Source organism: Diceros bicornis, chromosome 29, assembly GCF_020826845.1.
Source record: "Diceros bicornis minor isolate mBicDic1 chromosome 29, mDicBic1.mat.cur, whole genome shotgun sequence".
NCBI lineage: Eukaryota > Metazoa > Chordata > Mammalia > Perissodactyla > Rhinocerotidae > Diceros > Diceros bicornis.
In genome coordinates this window covers 27823088-27828848 of record NC_080768.1, presented here as the reverse complement: position 1 = coordinate 27828848, position 5761 = coordinate 27823088, and positions in this window count along the sequence as shown.

Sequence of the window (5761 nt, the reverse complement as noted above, 5' to 3'; positions counted from 1 at the left end):
TGCTTTGTTCAGATTTCTATTTTTTGAGCACGTTATTACAGGTCATTGGGATCTTAAAATAATGAGTGAATGTAGCATTGACTAAATTGCTGGCTTTCAGATTGCTCTCAGGAGCCCTAGGGGTATTGTTTGAAGCTCTTTCAGAGGCTGCCTGGAAGGAAGCCAGGGAAAGAAGCTGAGGCTGTAGGGCTCAAGATCCTCCCCCGACCCCCACTGACTAGAGTGTTCCTCTTTTTTTTTTTTTTGAGGGAAATTTTAAGAGATTTATTGTAATTTTTTTATTGATGTTTTAATGGTTTTTAACATTGTGAAATTTTGGGTTGTACATTTTTGTTTGTCCATCACCACATATACGTCTCCCTTCACCCCTTGTGCCCACCCCCCACCCCCACTGCCCCTGGTAACCACAGTACAGTTTTTTCTGTCCATGTGTTGGTTTATATTCCACATATGAGTGAGATCATACAGTGTTTGTCTTTCTAGCTTATTTCACTTAACATAATACGCTCTAGGCCCATCCATGTTGTTGCAAATGGGACGATTTTGTCTTTCTTTATGGCTGAGTAGTATTCCATTGTATATATATACCACATCTTAATCCAATCATCAGTCGAGGGACACTTAGGTTGCTTCCACTTTTTGGCTATGGTGAATAATGCTGCAATGAACATAGGGGTGCATAAGCCTCTTTGGATTGTTGATTTCAGGTTTGTTGGATAGATTCCCAGTAGTGGGATGGCTGAGTCATAGGGCATCTCTATTTTTAATTCTTTGAGGAATCTCCATACCGTTTTCCATAGAGGCTGCACCAGTTTGCATTCCCACCAGCTGTGTATGAGGGTTCCTGTTTCTCCATATCCTCTCCAACACTGGTTGTTTTTTGTCTTAGTGATTATAGCCATTCTAACGGGCGTGAGGTGCTATCTTAGTGTTGTTTTGATTTGCATTTCCCTGATGATTAGTGATGTTGAACATCTTTTCATGTGCCTATTGGCCATCTGTATATCTTCTTTGGAGAAGTGTCTGTTCATTTCCTGTGCCCATTTTTTGATGGGGTTGTTTGTTTTTTTTGTTGTTCAGTTGTGTGAGTTCTTTATATATTATGGAGATCAACCCCTTGTCAGATGTATGTTTTGCCAATATTCTCTCCCAGCTGGTGGGTTGTCTGTTCATCTTGATTCTGGTTTCGTTTGTCTTGTAGAAGCTCTTTAATCTAATAAAGTCCCACTTATTTATTTTTTCTTTAGTTTCCCTAGTCTGGGTAGGCATGTCATCCGAAAAGATTCCTTTATGAGCAATGTCAAACAGTGTGTTGCCTATATTTTCTTCTATGAGTTTTGTAGTTTCAGGTCTCACCTTCAGGTCTTTGATCCATTTTGAGTCAATTTTTGTGAATGGCGATAGCAGATGGTCCACTTTCATTCTTTTGCATGTGGCTGTCCAGTTTTCCCAACACCATTTATTGAAGAGACTTTCCTTTCTCCATTGTATGTTCTTAGCACCTTTGTCGAAAATTAGCTGTCCGTATATGTGTGGTTTTATTTCTGGGCTTTCAGTTCTGTTCCATTGATCTGTGTCTGTTTTTGTACCAGTACCATGCTGTTTTGATTACTATTGCTTTGTAGTATGTTTTGAAGTCAGGGATTGTGATGCCTCCTGCTATGTTCTTTTTTCTTAGGATTGCTTTAGCTATTCGGGGTCTTTTGTTGCCCCATATAAATTTTAGTATTCTTTTTTCTATTTCTGTGAAGAATGTCATTGGGATTCTGATTGGGATTGCATTGAATCTGTAGATTGCTTTAGGTAATATAGACATTTTAACTATGTTTATTCTTCCAATCCACGTGCATGGGATATCTTTCCATTTCTTTATGTCATCATGGATTTCTTTCAATAATGTCTTGTAGTTCTCATTGTATAGGTCCTTCACCTCCTTGGTAAGATTTATTCCTAGGTATTTTATTCTTTTTGATGCAATTGTAAATGGTATTATCTTTTTGAGCTCTCTTTCTGTTAGTTCATTATTAGCATATAGAAATGCAACTGATTTTTGTAGATTGATTTTGTACCCTGCAATAGAGTGTTCCTCTTTTATCAGTTGTATGTTTACATTTCCTTGTTATTTCAGAGGTATCACTTCCAAAGTCTAAGACTCAGAGAATAAAAGACAGTACAACTGGGTCCCCTTGTGCAGTTGATGGCCCGTGATAGGAGTTGGTGCCCCGGGAGAGTGGGTACTTCGTTTGGGAGCTTGGTGTGCCTGGTTGAGAGGGCGTAAAAAGGAGAAAGAAGAGAAATGAAAGGGAGCTAAAGATAAGCTTTACAGTTTTACTCACGTGAGGGTTCAGCAGAACTTTTTTGATGGCTGGCATTTTAACCAGTTAGGCGTGTTTCTATAATTTTGTGGATGCTTCCCTCTGAAGCTCCGTGATCTCTTCCATTCTGACTCCTATCCTCCAAGACTGGCTTAAGTTTATCTGTTGTTCTTCCGTTAACACATTGAACACACTTTTACGGTTGTCCTTAGTACATTGCATTGTAATTATCTTTTACATGTAGGTCTTTCTTACTACTCTGAGCTCCTTAGGGAAAAGGGTCAAATATGACTTCTTTCTGCCCCTTTCAACTAGTGCATGATCATGTGACTAAATTCTGTCAATCAAATGCTTCCTCCAGGTCTTTGGAGGCAGTGGCATGGAGACCGCAAGACAGTTAAGAGATTATTCCCAGCAGTGATAGAGTAGGCAAAGATTTAGCAGAGGTGTTGGTGAGTGTTTGGTGGTAGTTCCTAGGGAAACGTTTTGACTGTATGGTTGCTGTGGTGTGTCTTGGTTGTGGGTGTGCTGCCTGGATGCCCGTGGCTGAAAACCTGCCTCTTCCTAAGTCTGGTTTTCCATACTTCCCATCAATTCTGTGAGCTATTTGATACATATATTGGTGAATTCCTTTTCTGCCTGATTTAGTAGAGTCATTTTCTGTTGTTTGCTACTAAGAATTTCATATGCATGGTGAAACTCCTAAGATTCTTTAATAGCAAGCAACAGATACTGACTGTTTAAACAGATAATGTTTAATTGTAATAAAACATTATGGTTGACTCCCAGTATCTGTTCCTCCCTATTGATTTGGTCTCTAAACCAGTGGTTCTCAAACTTGAAGGAGCACCAGAATCACTGGAGGGCTTTGAATACAGATTGCTTGGCACTACCCCAGAGTTTCTGGTTTAGTAGGTGTAATGGTCAGTTTTTATGTGTCAACTTTGCTAGGTTATAGACCTGTTATTCAGTCAAACACTGCTCTAGGTGTTGCTGTGAAGATGTTTTGTACAATCAGTTGACTTTAAGTAAAGGTGGTGATCCTTGATGAGCCGGGTGGGCCTGATGCAATCAGTTGAACTGGCCTTGGGAGCAGAACTAAGATTTCCCAGAAGAAGAAATTTTGCCTGTGGATGGCAGCTTCAGCTCAAGAGTTAGCACCTGCCCTTCCTGATAGGTTTTGGACTTGCTTAGCTAGCCTCCACAATCGTGTAAGCCAGTTCCTTCCAATAAATCATGTAAGCAGTTCCTCCAAATATATCTGCTACTGGTTCAGTTTCTCTGGTTGACCCCTGAGTGATACGAGGGTACCACTTCTTGGTACCAGAAGTGATTTCAGAGAAACAGAGTCTTAAGGGTGAGTGTTTTGAATTGGTTCTGGATTTTCTGTAATATATTCTCTAATCTGATTAAATTGAGAGGCACTATTGACTTGATTTCCAGTGGTGAAGAGGATGCTGGTAGTCCGTAGGGGAATGTGGTGATGGAGATCCACAAAGTAATCACAGTTGGACACTCCTAGTCAAATACCTATAAAAGGCAAGATTCTGGATAACGATGTACAGTCATGTGCTGCATAATGACACTTCAGTCAAGGACTGCATATACAATGGTGGTCTCGTAAAATTAGTGCCATGTAGCCTAGGTGTGTGGTAGCTATACCATCTAGGTTTGTGTAAGTACACACTATGATGTTTGCACAATGACGAAATCATCTAACAACGTATTTCTCAGAATGTATCCCTGTTGTTAGGTGACATGTGACTGTATTTGATACCTTATAACATTTTAGTCAAACAAGGAGTGTAATGGGACCGGCTGGTTGCTCCTAATTGGGCTGGGCAAAGTGGAGAAAGAAAAGGATGAGCTCAGGGCTTTGAATTCCCAACTGAAGCTTCACATAAATGGCCTGAAATCTTTTTATATCTTCCCAATAAATCTGGGGACATTGACTCCCTAAATTTTGCTGAGTCTTCCTTGCCAGTAGAAGCAGCCCTTCCACCCCTCTCTGAGAAGGTTAACCCTACTTTGCCTGAAAGACCTGTAATGGTCTCTCCAGAAATGTTCCTTGCAAGACATTAGTGATTCTCCTTAGGACTTGTCCTCACCACCCCACTTTGCTTCTAGACCTGTAAGTACACTCAAGTCCCATCAGGCACTAAAAGGTGAGGTACAAAGTGTGATCCATGAGGAGTGCACTGCACACCAAAAGAGCTGCTTGATTTTTCCAATCTATACAGACAGAAATCTGGGGAATATGTGTGGGAATGGATCTTAAGAGTAGGATAGTGGTGGAAAGAATATAAAGTTGAATCAGGTTAAATTTATTGATATGGGCCAACTAAGAGATTCTGGATTCAATGTTTGAGGGATTAGAAAGGGCTCTAACAGTTCAGTTGGTTGGCTGAACATGGACTCAAAGGCAGCCAACACTGAAGTCAGGATGCCACAAGTGCCTTGGTATATTGTGGAGGAAGGGATGAAGGGCTGTAGATGAAGGGCTTAAAGGGATTGGAATGTTAGAGTGGATTTATCATGTAAGACCAACTCACCCACCCTGGGAGAGTCCAGAGGACACGCCTTTCACCATGACTGTGAGAAATAAATTTGTGAGGGTTTCCCCAGCATTCTTGAGCTCTGTGGTTGCTCTTTGTAGGTCAGAAAGTACAATGGGAACTGCTACCACCAGACTGAGATCCCTCAATGCAATGAGGTTAATGTGATCCCAGCGTAGCAGGGACCAAATGGCGATACTTAATTGCCAAAGACAGCATGGCGTGGTTACTGTAATAGAGTCAAAGCAACAATGAGGGTTACCTATCTCATAGACACCTATAGTGTTGGCTAACTGATTGTGGTATACCTAGAAAAGAAAAGAAATGGACAGTCTACTAAATTCTTACTTGATCTGTCTAGAAGAGTTCCAGATTGAGTGAGCAGAAGTTTAACCCTGCTACACTGCCAAAATTTTATATTATTACTCTTTATACAAGCCTTTCCCCAAGGACCTATGGCTATTTACTGGGGAGACTATGCATTGGGGAAAGGGAAATAATCAGATACTTTGGGGATTACTGGACACTGTCTCTGAACTGACATTAATTCCAGAAGGTCCGAAATGCTACTGTGGTCCACCAGGCAGAGTAGGTGCTTATGGTGGTCAGGTGATTAATGGAGTTTTAGCTCAGATTCATCTTACAGTGAGTCTAGTGGGTCCCCGAATGCATCCTGAGATTATTTTCCCAGTTCTGGAATGCATAATTGGAATAGACATACTCAGTAACTGGCAGAATCCCCACATTGGTTCCCTGACCTGTGGAGTGAGGGCTGTTATGGTAAGAAAGACCAAGTGGAAGCTACTAGAACTGCCTCTACCTACAAAAATGGTAAATCAACAGTGGCTGCACTGTGGACACTGGATTAAACGGTCTGAGAGTGTGTGTGGG